Source organism: Haematobia irritans, chromosome 1 (assembly GCF_050003625.1).
Source record: "Haematobia irritans isolate KBUSLIRL chromosome 1, ASM5000362v1, whole genome shotgun sequence".
Classification (NCBI taxonomy): domain Eukaryota; kingdom Metazoa; phylum Arthropoda; class Insecta; order Diptera; family Muscidae; genus Haematobia; species Haematobia irritans.
Window position 1 is genome coordinate 193,031,598 of NC_134397.1, and position 19,671 is coordinate 193,051,268.

General features: G+C 26.2%; 1 protein-coding gene across 4 annotated transcripts in view; it reads left to right on the plus strand.

The window, feature by feature from the left end:
- The first annotated feature begins 4,154 nt into the window (after nucleotides 1–4,154).
- The window catches only part of LOC142222313 (solute carrier family 35 member F3), a 144,764-nt gene continuing 129,247 nt past the window's right edge, over nucleotides 4,155–19,671 (plus strand). For 3 of the 4 annotated variants that reach the window (XM_075292371.1, XM_075292367.1, XM_075292370.1), the window contains exons 1-2: nucleotides 4,155–4,255; nucleotides 4,404–4,550. The gene's annotated coding sequence lies outside the window, so the exon portion shown is untranslated. Of the gene's footprint in view, nucleotides 4,262–4,403; nucleotides 4,551–19,671 lie in introns of all 4 variants that reach the window. The other variant, XM_075292369.1, reaches the window with a different exon arrangement.

Sequence of the window (19,671 nt, forward strand, 5' to 3'; positions counted from 1 at the left end):
TGTGTAGGTTCCTCGCTTTATATTTCCTCAATCCGTTGGACTTTGCGCTTGGGTTATTTCGGAGAGTAAGGTTGACATTAAAATATACCAAAGTGTCGATCATCTCCGAACTGAATTTACAATTTTAAGTTGTTTCCAAAAATTTTTGTTTTTGAACAATAAATTAAACAAAAATGAAAATGACAAAATAACGCTTTATGTTGCGTGAGTTGCATTACATATCAGGCACCCTATAAATCAAAAATTGGGATTTGGCTATGTGATGTACGAGAGTAATAAGACTTATAATGCTATAGGTGGGGTTCATTTACAGTTAGTGTATCTCAGGTGGATTTAGTGGCGTATTTCATTTACTGTCTGTACACCCTCAAAAGATCACCTATGTAACACCCTACGAATATATTTTTCTAAGGCCCCAAATAGCTAATTCCAGTTTCTAAACATTTGCTTGTTTGCAGAAAAATGTCCAAATATATTTGTGTTGGAAGACAAATAAAAACATATGTTTGTAATTTATTTGAATGCTACAAACATTTATTTATATACAAAATGTCTAAGTCGATAAGCAATCATGAACGTGTATCTTTCTTCTCTTCCCTACTCTCTCTCTCTCTCTTTCTCTAATGTTTCTATATGTTTGTATCCAGAGATATTATATTTAAGAAAATGTTATATCCCAAACATAATATGTTTGGGATATAACAGGTTGGCTGATAAGTCACCGATCTAACATAGAAAAACACATTTTTTGTCAAAATTCGTTTTTATTATTCAACATAGTTCCCTTCAAGAGCGATACAACGATTATAACGACCTTCCAATTTTTTGATACCATTTTGGAAGTACTCCTTATGTTTTGGCTCAAAATAGGCCTCTGTTTCGGCGATCACCTCTTCATTACAGCCAAATACGGTGGGTGGGGAACAGCGTTACCGTTGGGAATTTTCAAAAAGTGGCACAAAAAGTGGCAAACGTCGAAAAAAGGGGCACAATTATTTTTGAAAAGTGGCACAAAAAGTGGCACATTCTTTTTATTAACTTATACAAAAAAAAAAAAACTTAAGAAATAAATACTGCTATGAGGTTAAGTTAAAATATATTTTGCGAATTCATACAAATTGGTGAACAAATCCTATTTAAAATTATTTTTTAAGCGTCTATAAAATAATCAGGCCTTTCAATTATATCTTTAAATTTATTTACGATATCAAAATAATTTATATCATCATTGGTTTTGAAGTAATGCGGAACCCCCTTTTCTTCAGTTTTTTGTCATTTATGTCAATTCATGGTAAAATTTGTCCACGACTTTGTGGATTGTGATGTCATTTTGTGACCTATCTATATTGTTTTAATGTTTTTAATATACAAAGAATTTTTATAGTCGATATCTGCTAAATCACGTTTTTACAAACTTTCTTACAAAATTTATGTATATTTGTAATAGAATACTTTTGTTAAATATAAGTAATAAACAATTAAAGTAAGCACTATGTTCGATTTTCGAGTTGAAATTTTCGCGTTACTTTACTAAAACAGTTCAATATAAAGCAGATAAATTAACACAATAACTCAATCATTTATAATTTTGATTATTTCAGGAAAAGTAATCGCGAAAATAAAGTGATTTTCAACTCGAAAACCGAACATAGTACTCACGTTTAGGAGGATTCGCTTTGGAATATTTTGTTAACGGTATTCATACTTTTGATAATATAAACTAAAAATTTAAGATAAATCTGTGGTATTTGAAAGTGCATTTTGGATCTTTAACATATACTTTCTCTAATTTCTTAGGACACTTTTCTTCCAATTTTTCTCTAATGAGGTAATGCTTCAATACTGTCCACTGTTCCAGCATTCATTTTGAGGAATATAGTAGAATTGGAACAATCTGTCTCAAAGGGCGATTGCAATTTTTTCTAACTGGGTCCTTATGGGATCCATCATCAATTATTTCCTGCGGTCGTAATACAAACCTTAAACATTTTCATATTTATCCTGATATTTCATGGCACAATAAATTTGGCATATTCAAAGTACGGTTTACCAAATAAGTTTAATCGTAACTGTTCACGTAATAAGAATTAATGAGCGAAGGCTGTTGGTGCACAATATTAAATTTTCTTAATAACACATCTATGGTGATAACTATCCATAATATTTAAACTTTTGAAAAAGTGGCACGAATTATTGGAAAAGTGGCACAAAATCATAAAAAATATCACATTTAGTGGCACAAACAAAAAGTGGCGCAAAAGTGGCACCGCCCAAGAAAAGTGGCAAATTTGCCACTAAAGTGGCACAACGGTAACGCTGGTGGGGAAGCAATTCGAAGCCCAATTCATGAATTTTTGCCATCGTCCTCAATGACTTGTGGCACGGTGCGTTGTCTTGGTGGAACAACACTTTTTTCTTCTTCATATGGGGCCGTTTTGCCGCGATTTCGACCTCCAAACGCTCCAATAACGCTATATAATACTGTGGATGGTTTTTCCCTTCTCAAGATAATCGATAAAAATTATTCCATGCGCATCCCAAAAAACAGAGGCCATTACTTTGCCAGCGGACTTTGGAGTCTTTCCACGCTTCGGAGACGGTTCACCGGTCGTTGTCCACTCAGCCGACTGTCGATTGGACTCAGGAGTGTAGTGATGGAGCCATGTTTCATCCATTGTCACATATCGACGGAAAAATTTGGGTGTATTACGAGTTAACAGCTGCAAACACCGCTCAGAATCATCAACACGTTGTTGGTTTTGGTCAAATGTGAGCTCGCGCGGCACCCATTTTGCACAGAGCTTCCGCATATCCAAATATTGATGAATGATATGACCAACACATTCCTTTGATATCTTTAAGGCCTCTGCTATCTCGATTAACTTCATTTTACGGTCATTCAAAATCATTTTGTGGATTTTTTGATCTTTTCGTGGGTAACCACCTCTTTCGGGCGTCCACTGCGTTCACCGTCCTTCGTGCTCATTTCACCACGCTTGAATTTTGCATACCAATCGCTGGGGCAGAGTCCGGAAACTCATTATCAAGCCAAGTTTTTGCTTCCACCGTATTTTTTCCCTTCGGAAAACAGTATTTTATCAAAACACGAAATTCTTTTTTTCCATTTTTTTCACAATAACAAAAGTTGCTTCACAAAAGACGCTCAATCTCACAAACTTATTGACTTACAGACGTCAAATTTTGACACGAATCATTTGAAGGTTGGTACTATATAAAAATAATATGCATTTAATACTAGCGACGCCATCTATGTGTCAGACCGGGGACTTATCAGCTAAGCTATTTGCTAAGCTATTTGCCGAAAAGAGTCAATAGAGCTTCGCATGGATAGAGAAGGCTTAATTGTCATCAGAATTGACTTGTTACCAAACATCAGAAATTGGTATAGTCGGAAAATAAAATTTTGTAAAAAGACTAAAAGACGATTTTTTATTTCTGATTACAATTCCTAATGTCTTCACTATTGACCATTAATTTTTCTAATAGTAGATCAAGTTCAAGTTAGTTATAGTGGCAACCCAATGTTTTAGAATTACTTAGACTAGACCACTCCTTTGTGATACCACAAGTGGTTTTTCTAATAGTATCCTGATTGAACTCTGTGAGGAGGTTTTTAAGTTCAACAGATGATAAAGCCAATATATGACTTGATTTGACGCCTGAACTAAGCCTCGTTCTTGTTTTGTGTTATTTCGACTTTGCTACTTAGACAATTGTTTTCAACGTTCAAGGTTTGCGCCATGAATTTTGTATCATGTTTTCCATAAAACCTGCCTTAATGTAGACATACTTATTCATATGAAGTAATCAATGTGTTTACTTACCATACCAATCGTTGGTGACTTCGGCGCACAAGAATTGTTTTCACCAACAAAAACATAAACAAAACATTTAACAAGTGTTTTTTGAGAGACAACGAGGACGAATACTTCTCACAATATAATAGCTAAGAAACGGAGAATAACTGTTACAATCATATTTCCTCTCATACAACACGAAATGAGTTGAGTGAGTACAACTTGGACAGAATTTTGGGAAAAAAACAAACAAAGTAAAATTCTCCAACATTTTAAGGCTCTTCTTGAACACCATAGTGAAAATTCAATGAACATTTTACTTTCAGTTCGTGTTGAGATCCCCAGATATAAAAACGTTGCTGAGCGCATTAAACCCCAACAGAAAAGCAACGCATAATCAGTTTTTTGTAGTTTAATTGTTGGTGGCTAGTACATGTGTATGTGTGTGTATATGTATTTGCCTTGATTATTGTGCAGATAAAGAAAAAAATATATAATTAAAAAATTTCTTACCATAAAAAAAAATAATTTTAAAGAAATATTTCTTTATATTTACCAAAAAATTAATTTTCAAAATGATTTCAGAGTGAAAAGTATTTGTGGTGGTGTATGAATGAAAAAAAAAATTGAAGCAATCACCAGTCTGTTTTTTTTTTCTTATCCTGAAGAAAATCATACTCTGCCGCTGAGTGACCAGCAAGGTTAACATAAAATTTATACATCTAGAAAGAGGTAAATTACTAGGTTATTTAATATTTATAGAATTTTTGTTTTAATTTTCGTTGTTAACTATATCCCCCCTTTTTTGTGATGTATGAGTATGAAAGCTTTCAAATTGAATCAATTAATTTAATAATGAAATAACAAAAACAACAAAAGAAACCAATACTCATTTCCATTATAATTAGACGAAAAGAAAATTGTATGTGTGTATACACGTATTTAAATACATACAAGTACGGTGGTCCTAACAGACAGCTTTACTTACGTTCATATGTAGAGGGTTACATATATGGTGGTGGGGGCGGCGGATGGGTTCCCTCTATATCGAAGGGTTCGTATTCCCTTTGGTTTGGTGGGAGGAATAAACAGTAAAATTTGTGTATATATGTGATGGATATTTATATGTGCACACACACACACACGTACACACTTACGCACTTACAACCTGCTGTTAGGTTCTTTCAAACATTGCTTTCCGTCAGTTAAGCTAACACGGAAAATGACAAACGAATGGACAGACCTACCCGAATCTGTTGTGTGTACTTTCTTAAATGGTATTGTGTTGTCCACAATTGGGTTTTGTTTTTGGATGTTTTTCGGGATTTTATTTCATTCCATTCCATAGCTTTGAAGGAGCATAAGTGAAATAACCTTTCTCTCACTCTCTCTCTCTATGTGAAAAAACCAAAACCACGTGCGCTCTCTTTACTTTCTCATTGTCTCAATACAAATGTGGCTTCTACAAACAATGTTGTTTCTGTTGTTTATGTTGTTGTTTCACAGTTTGATTGAGTAGCAAGAATACCACGGTGCGTATGAATGAATGAATGTTAAATATGTATACGCTCCGGTGTCCATAAGTAGCATTGCTCTTGAAGTACTTCAAGTAAAGTATGGACGATGATGATTATGGTCGATTGTTAAATACTATGCACTGTGGTATTTTAAAAGTTCACAACACATTTAATCAGTTTTGATTCCTATAAATGGGGATAACACCAAATGTGTTAAGTATATTGCAGCTGAAAAATAAAATACGTTTTGCACGGGCGATATTTATTATTAGATTTATTGAACATTTAGCTTCAATAAATCTAATTATGACATTTTAAATGGAGGATATACATTGAATGATACGATGAGATTGTCGTAATCTTGAAATTTAGTCGAATTTTTATTTTTTTTTTGCCAAAATCTTTGAAAATCGATTATGTCAAAGCTGTTACTAATACCATTACGATTGGTTCAAGGAACTTTTTAGCGTTACTGTTTGCAAAAATTTAGTTCCAAATGTAAAATGCATTTAGTGGTACAACGAAATAACAGGTTGGCTGATAAGCCCCCGGTCTAACAAAGAAAAACACATTTTTTTTGTCAAAATTCGTTTTTATTATTCAACATAGTTCCCTTCAAGAGCGATACAACGATTAAAACGACTTTCCAATTTTTTTTTTGGTATTACTCCTTCGGTTTTGCCTCAAAATAGGCCTCAGTTTCGGCGATCACCTCTTCATTGCAGCCAAATTTTTTGCCTGCGAGCATCCTTTCGAGGTCTGAGAACAAGAAAAAGTCGCTGGGGCCAGATCTGGAGAATACGGTGATATGACCAACACGTTCCTTTGATATCTTTAAGGACTCTGCTATCTCGATCAACTTCATTTTACGGTCATTCAAAATCATTTTGTGGATTTTTTGATGTTTTCATCGGTAATCATCTCTTTCGGGCGTCCACTGCGATCACCGTCCTCCGTGCTCATTTCACCACGCTTGAATTTTGCATACCAATCCCTGGGGCAGAGTCCGGAAACTCATTATCAAGCCAAGTTTTTGCTTCCACCGTATTTTTTTCCCTTCAGAAAACAGTATTTTATCAAAACACGAAATTCCTTTTTTTCCATTTTTTTCACAATAACAAAAGTTGCTTCACAAAAGACGCTCTATCTCACAAACTAATTGACTTACAGACGTCAAATTTTGACACGAATCAATTGAAGGTTGGTACTATATAAAAATAATATGCATTTAATACTAGCGACGCCATCTAAGTGTCAGACCGGGGACTTATCAGCCAACCTGTTAATGGTACAAAAGTATCGCCGCTAAAAAAAGTGGCAAATTCGCCACTTTTTGTCGTTGTTGATATTTATATACTCAAAAAAAAAATCTACCTTCTTACCTTCATTTAAGGATTTTGATATGGATACCTTCATTTAAAGATTTTGACATGGATCAAAGAAGCGACTTCTGCGAAATGAAGGTAGTGTTAAGAAGTAATCCAATTTTTTGTTGTAAATTCAAAGATTTATTCTCATCTAATTAAAGACCATTTCTTTAAATCAAAAATATTTATGTTTATATTAAGGATGCATTTTTTACATCCAAGACAAATGACTTTAAAAAAGCTTACCCAGTTCCACAGTTTTTTTCTTTATTTTTTATATTTAAGATGAAAATTAAATTAAGGTTTTGCGTATTTACAAATCTTAATTTATGAATTTATTCATATGTTTTCATCGAATCGTAAGACCTCCATAGACGTGTTAATCGCTACATAAAATAACAAATTCAAGGTCGACTTCATCTATAAATTATGTAATTTTTTATTAAAAAAAGTCTTAAAATATAATTTTGAAAGGCGCATAATATCTCTGACAGCTTTTACCTTTATAGTCTGGATACAAACATTCATGGCTTTTAACGGCAATTTCAATAACATTGAAGATTTTTTTCAGATTTATTAAAGTAATGGTGCACTCAAAAAAAAGTTTACTTGGATCCAAAGATTTTGACCTTCCCTTTAGGATTTTGGTATTAATTCCGAGCCAAAGATGCGGCTTTTTTAAAATAAAGAATTTTTTTAGCGACCTATCTGGCTTTAAATCTAGGACCAATAAAATTAAAATTAGGATACATGTCTCATTTATCAAATTTTCATTATCTTTTCGCGGTACCCACGTACAAACAAATGCTAGTTTAAAAATCCAAATTATAACGGATACTTCAAATTAAAAACTGTTGTCTTAATTCAAAAAGCTTTAAACCAAAGCCACTAATTCCTCGAAGCATTTTTATCTTAAATGTAAAGTTTCAATATTTTAGTTAATTTAAAAACAATTTCTTTAAATCAAACATGTGTTTATTTACATTAAGGAAAATTAACCTTAGTTCAAAGACATGGGACGTTAACGGAGGGACGCAAATTTACAAAATGTATGTCCTAAATTTAATGAAAAAACTTTTTTGAAGCAAAGATTATAAATTTTATTTTAATTAAAATTTCATTATTTTAAAGTAGTTTGTCCTTAATATTTTGTAAATTTCGCATCCTAAAATTTAGGTTGCGTAATCTTTAATATCACGTAAATATTTTTTTCAGTGTGACCTCAGTTCACCGGAATTTTCTTGTATGTAAAGATAGCCATCTTGAAGTAGTTTCACCTAACTCAAAAGATAGAACGCCTTTGGTGAAAAGTTTTCTGGCTAAGTAAAAAACCTTTGAGTCAGAGAGATGCGTCCTCATTCACATTTTAAGGACATGAAATCTTTGTGTTTACGACAGTATTTTTTCACTGCAGGTTAATTTTAGAAAATTTTAATTATAGTATATTATGTTAAAAATAAGTAAATATTTTTTGAAGATATTTTGAAGACAAAAAATAGAATTTATATTTGTAAAAATTTAAGTAATACATATTTTTGGTAAATTTTTAAAATTTAGGGAGATGCGAATTTAACTAACGTGAGCAATTTTCTTATATTAGAGAAATTTTAAATAAAATTTAATAAACATGGCCTAAAATAAAGTTAAATTGGCTTTAGTGCCACTTTATTTAGTTAAAACAAAAGTTTAGTTATTTAATTGTAAGTAAAATAAAAAATTGCCATAGTAGAACAAATCTTTTGAAAATATTTACATATATAATTAACGATTAATGTGGCTACGCAGAAAAAAATACCAAAATATTTGCAATTAAAAATTATATTAAAATTATATTAATATACAATAAATTATTAATCAATTTCAAATCAGTTAAAAAATGATTATTATTTCAATTAAATAAAAAACATTTCCAATGGAAAATATAATTGAACACTTTTTTTGGAAATAGTTTCTTACTATTTTTTGGCTCACTAAATTTTGACCCAAAAAATCCAACTACAGTCCACTAGCGTTAACGTGAACACCGCCTAATGTGAACACACTTTTTCTAATACTAACTACTCCGTAACGCTGAAAAACATGAAATTTTGCGTTAAAGGCAGATTCACAATGCCAAATACTATTTCAAATACACTTACGCAAATTTTAGTGATCTAGTTTGGCTTTTTTTGTGAATTTTTATTATTAATTTAAATTGCTTTATAATTCCATGGCCACTGATATTTTTCAGATCTCTTTTTGTTTTAATTTTTCATGAAATTAAATTAAGGTTTGAATATTACTAATATTTTTGTTATATTAGTAATATCACGCTAGAACGTGTAAAACTCCCGAATATGGCGATGTTTTGTTTTGAAATTCGCTGAAGTTCACTAACGTGAACATTTTCGCTAACGAGAACTCTCTTGGTTTTAATTAGTTCACGTTACCGCGAGTGCACTATATAATTATTGTCGGAAAATCTGTAAGAAAACATATAATCTCATAAAATTACAATACAGTCGACTCCGCTTTACTGAAACGTTAAAAATGCAGCCATTTAATTTCAGTTATCCGAAGTTTTTGCTAAAGGGGACTACGGATAACTGAAAAAAACTTCCAGTAATGCGAACTTCGGATAACTGAAAAAGTTTCAGTAAAGCGGACTCCGTATAACTGGAAAAAAATCCACTCAATTTCAGTTAACCGAACTTATGACCAATGCTATGTACATAAAATAATAAAAACAATGTGTTTGATTCCGTCACAGGTTTGTGTAGGAAAATTGGAATTCGTTTATTTGTGATTTAGAGTGATTTAAACTGTTTTGAAAGTGCCATCTTCACTTGAAATAAAGCGTTCTCAATACGGAGAAGAAAATGTACTCTCTCTCAATAGCGAGAATGTGGCATTTTCAGTAAAGCGAAGTCATACTAATGTGACGAAACTCATTTGAACACAAAAAACTTTTCAGTAATCCGATTTTTTCAGTTAAGCGGAGTTTCACTAAAGCGGAGTAATTTAAATGAAATGGACAGAAAAAACAACTGGGGAATGCGATCGATTTCAGTTATCTGAGGTTTTTCAGTAAAGCGCATTGCGCTAAAGCGGAGTCGACTGTACAATTAATGTACCTAAAAACATCATTATTAATAAATAAATAATAATGCAATAAATAATTGATTGTCTCAATTAAACATTTAATTAGGGTTTTCGACCAAAATCAATTAAATTTTTTTTATTGCACCTATTAAAAATTAATCGAATTAATAATTTTTTAACTCTGTGACTGATAATATCATTTTCGTGATAGAGGAAATTTCAATTAAAAAAATTTAATACGAATTTTTTGTGCACATTTCGAAAACCACTGTGTCAAATACACATACCATACATTTTAAGTTACATGCTCTTGTCTATTCACATACGTATTCAGATCTGTGTGAGAGTGTGCTTAAATTTGAGTTACGCTAATGTGGAGCCGCCTGATATCGCTTTTATTTACAATTGCAGCTGTTTGAATAATTCAACTTTGACCATAACCATTACCAATGCCATTACATTTCACAAAATGCGTCTTTTGTCATGGCTGACATTTTTCATTGTTCTTCGGCTTTTGTGTTTGGTTTTGCTTGTTTTTTGTTTTCTTTTGTGACTGTATATTTTATTGACCTACAGCCGGGAGGATATTTGAAACTGTTTTGTGTTTTTCTTTTTCGCCTTTTATAAATTTAAAATTTTTTTGGCTATAGCCAAAAGCGAATAGAGATGGTAGTCATACAATAGTTGGCATTGCGCTTTTAGGGTTAGTATTTGTCTATACTTTTTGAAGCACTTTGTATTTGCTTCGTATATAATGTTGTGAAAGACACATTGTCTATGTTTCCATAATGCATTCGCATTAATATCTCAAAGGCTTTAATAAATAAATAATATTTGTTTTTTGCATCTAAAATTTTCTAAACTTTTTGTTTTGTTGTCCTAATATGAATAGAATTGCAAATTGTAGTTGTTGGCTTATTAGTGTATGGATTAGAGCATTTTGAGGGAATCAATGTTAGGTATCGTGAAATAATGTTTTTTGGAGAGAAAAATAAGATAAATACACAAACTTTTTATTTCTATAGAAAATTTTGTCAAAATTTTATTTCTATAGAAAAAATTTGTCAACATTTTATATCTATAAGAAAATTTTGCAAAATTTTATTTCTATAGAAAATTTTGTCAAAATTTTATTTCTATAGAAAATTTTGTCAAAATTTTATTTCTATAGAAAAATTTTGCAAAATTTTATTTCTATAGAAAATTTTGTCAAAATTTTATTTCTATAGAAAATTTTCTTAAAATGTTATTTCTATAGAAAATTTGGTCAAAATTTTATTTCTATAGAAAATTTTGTCAAAATTTTATTTCTATAGAAAATTTTGTTAAAATTTTATTTCTATAGAAAATTTTGTAAAAATTTTATTTCTATAGAAAACTTTGTCAAAATTTTATTTCTATAGATAATTTTGTCAAAATTTTATTTCTATAGAAAATTTTGTCAAAATTTTATTTCTATAGAAAATTTTGTTAAAATTCTATTTCTATAGAAAATTCTGTTAACATTTTATTTCTATACAGAATTTTATCAAATTTTTATTTCTATAGAAAAATTTGTCAAAATTTTATTTCCAAAAAAAAAAAAATATGTCAAAATTTTATTTCTATAGAAAATTTTGTAAAAATTTTATTTCTATAGAAAATTTTGTAAAAATTTTATTTCTATAAATAATTTTGCCATACTTTTATTTCTATAGAAAATTTTGTCATACTTTTATTTCTATAGACAATTTTGTCAAAATTTAATTTCTATAGAAAATTTTGTCAAAATTTTATTTCTATAGAAAATTTTGTTAAAATTTTATTTCTATAGAAAATTTTGTAAAAATTTTATTTCTATAGGAAAATTTGTAAAAATTTTATTTCTATAGATAATTTTGTCAAAATTTTATTTCTATAGAAAAGTTTTTCAAAATTTTATTTCTATAGAAATTTTTTTCAAAATTTTATTTCTATAGAAAATTTTTGCAAAATTTTATTTCTGTAGAAAATTTTGTCAAAATTTTATTTCTATAGAAAATTTTGCCAAAATTTTATTTCTATAAAAAAATTTGTCAGAATTTTATTTCTATAGAAAATTTTGTCAAAATTTTATTACTATAGATAATTTTGTCAAAATTTTATTTCTATAGATAATTTTCTATAGAAATAAAATTTCCATAGAAAATTTTGTATACATTTTATTTCCATAGAAAATTTTGTCAAAATTTTATTTCTATAGAAAATTTTGTCAAAATTTTATTTCATAGAAAACTTTGTCAAAATTTTATTTCTATAGAAAATTTTGTCAAAATTTTATTACTATAGAAAATTTTGTCAAAATTTTATTTCATAGAAAACTTTGTCAAAATTTTATTTCTATAGAAAATTTTGTCAAAATTTTATTTCAATAGAAAATTTTATCAAAATTTTATTTCTATAGAATATTTTATCAAAATTTTATTTATATAGAAAATGTTGTCAAAATTTTATTTCTATAGTAAATTTTATCAAATTTTTATTTCTATAGTAAATTTTATCAAATTTTTATTTCTATAGAAACATTTGTCCACATGTTATTTCTATAGAAAATTTTGTCAAAATTGTATTTCTATAGAAAATTTTGTCAAAATTTTATTTCTATAGAAAATTTTGTCAAAATTTTATTACTATAGATAATTTTGTCAAAATTTTATTTCTATAGATAATTTTCTATAGAAATAAAATTTCCATAGAAAATTTTGTATACATTTCATTTGCATAGAAAATTTTGTCAAAATTTTATTTCTATAGAAAATTTTGTCAAAATTTTATTTCTATAGAAAATTTTGTCAAAATTTTATTTCTATAGAATATTTTATCAAAATTTTATTTCTATAGAAAATTTTGTCAAAATTTTATTTCTATAGAAAATTTTGTTAAAATTTTATTTCTATAGAAAATTTTGTAAAAATTTTATTTCTATAGAAAACTTTATCAAAATTTTATTTCTATAGATAATTTTGTCAAAATTTTATTTCTATAGAGAATTTTATCAAATTTTTATTTCTATAGAAAAATTTGTCAAAATTTTATTTCCAAAAAAAAAAATATGTCAAAATTTTATTTCTATAGAAAATTTTATTTCTATAGAAAACTTTGTAAAAATTTTATTTCTATAGAAAATTTTGTAAAAATTTTATTTCTATAGATAATTTTGTCATACTTTTATTTCTATAGAAAATTTTGTCATACTTTTATTTCTATAGACAATTTTGTCAAAATTTAATTTCTATAGAAAATTTTGTCAAAATTTTATTTCTATAGAAAATTTTGTTAAAATTTTATTTCTATAGAAAATTTTGTAAAAATTTTATTTCTATAGGAAAATTTGTAAAAATTTTATTTCTATAGAAAAGTTTTTCAAAATTTTATTTCTATAGAAATTTTTTTCAAAATTTTATTTCTATAGAAAATTTTGTCAGAATTTTATTTCTATAGAAAATTTTGTCAAAATTTTATTACTATAGATAATTTTGTCAAAATTTTATTTCTATAGATAATTTTCTATAGAAATAAAATTTCCATAGAAAATTTTGTATACATTTTATTTCCATAGAAAATTTTGTCAAAATTTTATTTCTAAGAAAATTTTGTCAAAATTTTATTTCATAGAAAACTTTGTCAAAATTTTATTTCTATAGAAAATTTTATCAAAATTTTATTTATATAGAAAATGTTGTCAAAATTTTATTTCTATAGCAAATTTTATCAAATTTTTATTTCTATAGAAACATTTGTCCACATGTTATTTCTATAGAAAATTTTGTCAAAATTGTATTTCTATAGAAAATTTTGTCAAAATTTTATTTCTATAGAAAATTTTGTCAAAATTTTATTACTATAGATAATTTTGTCAACATTTTATTTCTATAGAAAATTTTGTCAAAATTTTATTTCTATAGAATATTTTATCAAAATTTTATTTCTATAGAAAATGTTGTCAAAATTTTATTTCTATAGTAAATTTTATCAAATTTTTATTTCTATAGTAAATTTTATCAATTTTTTATTTCTATAGAAACATTTATCCACATTTTATTTCTATAGAAAATTTTGTCAAAATTTTATTTTTATAGAAAATTTTGTCAACATTTTATTTCTATATAAAATTTTGTCAAAATTTTATTTGTTTTGTTTGTTATTGTTGGCTTCTCTTCAATCGTTATTGTTGTTTTTTTTGTTTTTTTGATCTCAGCTTAAAGCCATGCATTGACTAAACTACAAGTGTAGAAATTTTATTTCTATAGATAATTTTGTCAAAATTTTATTTCTATAGAAAAGTTTTTCAAAATTTTATTTCTATAGAAATTTTTTTCAAAATTTTATTTCTATAGAAAATTTTTGCAAAATTTTATTTCTGTAGAAAATTTTGTCAAAATTTTATTTCTATAGAAAATTTTGCCAAAATTTTATTTCTATAAAAAAATTTGTCAGAATTTTATTTCTATAGAAAATTTTGTCAAAATTTTATTACTATAGATAATTTTGTCAAAATTTTATTTCTATAGATAATTTTCTATAGAAATAAAATTTCCATAGAAAATTTTGTATACATTTTATTTCCATAGAAAATTTTGTCAAAATTTTATTTCTATAGAAAATTTTGTCAAAATTTTATTTCATAGAAAACTTTGTCAAAATTTTATTTCTATAGAAAATTTTGTCAAAATTTTATTACTATAGAAAATTTTGTCAAAATTTTATTTCATAGAAAACCTTGTCAAAATTTTATTTCTATAGAAAATTTTGTCAAAATTTTATTTCAATAGAAAATTTTATCAAAATTTTATTTCTATAGAATATTTTATCAAAATTTTATTTATATAGAAAATGTTGTCAAAATTTTATTTCTATAGTAAATTTTATCAAATTTTTATTTCTATAGTAAATTTTATCAAATTTTTATTTCTATAGAAACATTTGTCCACATGTTATTTCTATAGAAAATTTTGTCAAAATTGTATTTCTATAGAAAATTTTGTCAAAATTTTATTTCTATAGAAAATTTTGTCAAAATATTATTACTATAGATAATTTTGTCAAAATTTTATTTCTATAGATAATTTTCTATAGAAATAAAATTTCCATAGAAAATTTTGTATACATTTCATTTGCATAGAAAATTTTGTCAAAATTTTATTTCTATAGAAAATTTTGTCAAAATTTTATTTCTATAGAATATTTTATCAAAATTTTATTTCTATAGAAAATTTTGTCAAAATTTTATTTCTATAGAAAATTTTGTTAAAATTTTATTTCTATAGAAAATTTTGTAAAAATTTTATTTCTATAGAAAACTTTATCAAAATTTTATTTCTATAGATAATTTTGTCAAAATTTTATTTCTATAGAGAATTTTATCAAAATTTTATTTCCAAAAAAAAAATATGTCAAAATTTTATTTCTATAGAAAATTTTATTTCTATAGAAAATTTTGTAAAAATTTTATTTCTATAGAAAATTTTGTAAAAATTTTATTTCTATAGATAATTTTGTCATACTTTTATTTCTATAGAAAATTTTGTCATACTTTTATTTCTATAGACAATTTTGTCAAAATTTAATTTCTATAGAAAATTTCGTCAAAATTTTATTTCTATAGAAAATTTTGTTAAAATTTTATTTCTATAGAAAATTTTGTAAAAATTTTATTTCTATAGGAAAATTTGTAAAAATTTTATTTCTATAGAAAAGTTTTTCAAAATTTTATTTCTATAGAAATTTTTTTCAAAATTTTATTTCTATAGAAAATTTTGCCAAAATTTTATTTCTATAAATTTTATTTCTAAAAATTTTATTTCTATAGAAAAGTTTTTCAAAATTTTATTTCTGTAGAAAATTTTGTCAAAATTTTATTTCTATAGAAAATTTTGCCAAAATTTTATTTCTATAAAAAATTTTGTCAGAATTTTATTTCTATAGAAAATTTTGTCAAAATTTTATTACTATAGATAATTTTGTCAAAATTTTATTTCTATAGATAATTTTCTATAGAAATAAAATTTCCATAGAAAATTTTGTATACATTTTATTTCCATAGAAAATTTTGTCAAAATTTTATTTCTAAGAAAATTTTGTCAAAATTTTATTTCATAGAAAACTTTGTCAAAATTTTATTTCTATAGAAAATTTTGTCAAAATTTTATTTCTATAGAAAATTTTGTCAAAATTTTATTTCATAGAAAACTTTGTCAAAATTTTATTTCTATAGAAAATTTTGTCAAAATTTTATTTCAATAGAAAATTTTATCAAAATTTTATTTCTATAGAATATTTTATCAAAATTTTATTTATATAGAAAATGTTGTCAAAATTTTATTTCTATAGTAAATTTTATCAAATTTTTATTTCTATAGAAACATTTGTCCACATGTTATTTCTATAGAAAATTTTGTCAAAATTGTATTTCTATAGAAAATTTTGTCAAAATTTTATTTCTATAGAAAATTTTGTCAAAATTTTATTACTATAGATAATTTTGTCAACATTTTATTTCTATAGAAAATTTTGTCAAAATTTTATTTCTATAGAATATTTTATCAAAATTTTATTTCTATAGAAAATGTTGTCAAAATTTTATTTCTATAGTAAATTTTATTAAATTTTTATTTCTATAGTAAATTTTATCAATTTTTTATTTCTATAGAAACATTTATCCACATTTTATTTCTATAGAAAATTTTGTCATAATTTTATTTTTATAGAAAATTTTGTCAACATTTTATTTCTATATAAAATTTGTCAAAATTTTATTTGTTTTGTTTGTTATTGTTGGCTTCTCTTCAATCGTTATTGTTGTTTTTTTGTTTTTTTGATCTCAGCTTAAAGCCATGCATTGACTAAACTACAAGTGTAGCTTAACCAACAGAGGAAAAGAAAATTTTGTCATACTTTTATTTCTATAGACAATTTTGTCAAAATTTAATTTCTATAGAAAATTTTGTCAAAATTTTATTTCTATAGAAAATTTTGTTAAAATTTTATTTCTATAGAAAATTTTGTAAAAATTTTATTTCTATAGGAAAATTTGTAAAAATTTTATTTCTATAGATAATTTTGTCAAAATTTTATTTCTATAGAAAAGTTTTTCAAAATTTTATTTCTATAGAAAATTTTGTCAACATTTTATTTCTATAGAAAATTTTGTAAATATTTTATTTCGATAGAAAATTTTGTCAAAATTTTATTTCTATAGAAAATTTTGTCAAGATTTTATTTTTATATAAAATTTTGTCAAAATTTTATTTCCATATAAAATTTTGTCAAATTTTTATATCTATAGAAAATTTTGTCATAGTTTTATTACTATAGAAAATTTTGTCAACATTTTATTTCTATAGAAAATTTTTTCAAAATTTTATTTCTATAGAATATTTTGTCAAAATTGTATATCTATATTCAACATTTTAACAAAATTTTCAATGGAAAGAAATTTTCTATTGAATTTTTTTGTGTCTATAAAAAAATTTTGTCAAAATCTTATTTCTATAAAAAATTTTGTCAAAATTTTATTTCTATAGAAAATTTTGTCAAAATTTTATATCTATATTCAAAATTTTAACAAAATTTTCAATGAAAAGAAATTTTCTATTGAATTGTTTTGTTCCTATAGAAAATTTTGTCAAAATTTTATATCTATAGAAATTTTTTTTCAACGTTTTGAATGAGACATACACTAGAAAAATGGACTTAAACTTTCGTATTTGTCGTTTATCGTTAAAGAAGTTTGTTTTCATAGATTTTAGTGCTAACCAATATGGGAAATATTTATAACTTATTTAGATGAAAAACTTTAAAACATCAATAAATTAATCGAAACTAAATGGGGAAATAGAGTTTGCCATTATTTTCGAATGTCCTCCTATATGGACATCGGTAGTCAAAGGGTTAATTCGATTGTAGTAATTCAAGTAATTTGATTTTCTTTGGTAGAATTTCGTATGTAGGGGACATTTTGAAAAATGTATATAGATTTGTGAATACGATGAAAATTCACACATGTTTCAAACATTTCAGTTAGTGGATAATTGCAAATAGTAACTCAAATTATAGACAGAAAAAAATTTCACGGAATTTTTTCCAATTAATTACTTAATTGAGTTTCAAAAAATATTCAATTAAAAATTTAATTTATTCAACAAAATTTTTTAATTGAAACAAAAATCAATCACAAAAATTAATAACTTAATTAACTTTTTAATTGAATCAATTAATTTCGTGATTGAACACAAAAATTTTTTTTGTGTAGTCTTAGAAAAATTTTGAAAAACTGCCAATTTGATAAAAATGGGCGAAAAGCAACAAAATTCTATTTGGTTCGCTTTTTGAACCAAATTCAAAGATTTTAAAGTTTAGAAAAATCTTGATTTGTATGAAAACATTTGTCAAAAAGAAAATTTTGTAAAATCTTTGTATCTATACAAATTTTGTCAAAATTTGTTTCTGTAGAAAATTTAGCCAACAATTTGAGAAAGTTACCAATTGGATGACAATGGGCCAACATCGACCAGATTCCATTTGGTACGACTATTAAAAATTTTTTAGGCCAATTTTGGTCCTATCAAACCAAAATGGCAACTCTGATTACACTAGCCAACAGCCATTTTGTGAATTGTTTCTAGCATATTTTTTCTTATTGATTATGACCTACTAAACACGAAAATGATTTTTAAAAAATTTTCTGTCGATTGGTTTTCGAGATATAATTTTTTTAATTATACCCTGCTCCACACTGTGGAACAGGGTATTATAAGTTAGTGCATATGTTTGCAACACCCAGAAGGAGACGAGATAGACACATGGTGTCTTTGGCAAAAATGCTCAGTGTGGGTTCCTGAGTCGATATAGCGATGTCCGTCTGTCCGTCTGTCCGTCTGTCCGTCTGTCCGTGAACACATTTTTGTAATCAAAGTCTAGGTCGCAGTTTTAGTCCAATCGACTTCAAATTTGGCACAAGTATGTGTTTTGGCTCAGAATAGATCCCTATTGATTTTGGAAGAAATCGGTTCAGATTTAGATATAGCTCCCATATATATATTTCGCCCGATATGGACTTATATGGCCACAGAAGCCAGAGTTTTACCCTAATTTGCTGAAAATTTTGCACAAGAAGAACAATTAGTACTATAGTCAAGTGTGCCAAATTTTATTGAAATCGGTTCAGATTAAGATATAGCTCCCATATATATCTTTCGCCCGATATGCACTAATATGGACCCAGCAGCCAGAGTTTTATACGGATTGAAATGCTTGAAATTTTGTATTGGCATAACACTTGATCGTATAGTCAAGTGTGCAAAATTTGATTGAAATCGGTTCAGATTTAGATATAGCTCCCATATATATCTTTCGCCCGATATGGACTTATATGGGCCCAGAAGCCAGTTTTTTGCCCGAATTTTGTTGAAATTTTGCACTAGGAGTACAATTAGTAGTATAGTCAAGTGTGCAAAATTTGATTGAAATCGGTTCAGATTTAGATATAGCTCCCATATATATCTTTCGCCCGATATGGACTAATATGGTCCTAAAAGCTAGAGTTTTGACCCAATTTGGTTGAAATTTTGCACAGGGAGTAGATTTAGCATTCTAGCTATGCATGCCAAATTTGATTGAAATCGGTTCAGATTTATATATAGCTCCCATATATAGCTTTCGCCCGATTTACACTCATATGACCACAGAGGCCAATTTTTGCTCCGATTTAGTTGAAATTTTGCACAAGGAGTAGATTTAGCATTGTAGCTATGTGTGCCAAATTTGGTTGAAATCGATTCAGATTTAGATATAGCTCCCATATATATCTTTCGCCCGATATGCACTTATATGGACCCAGAAGCCAGAGTTTTATCGTTTTTTATAGCTTGA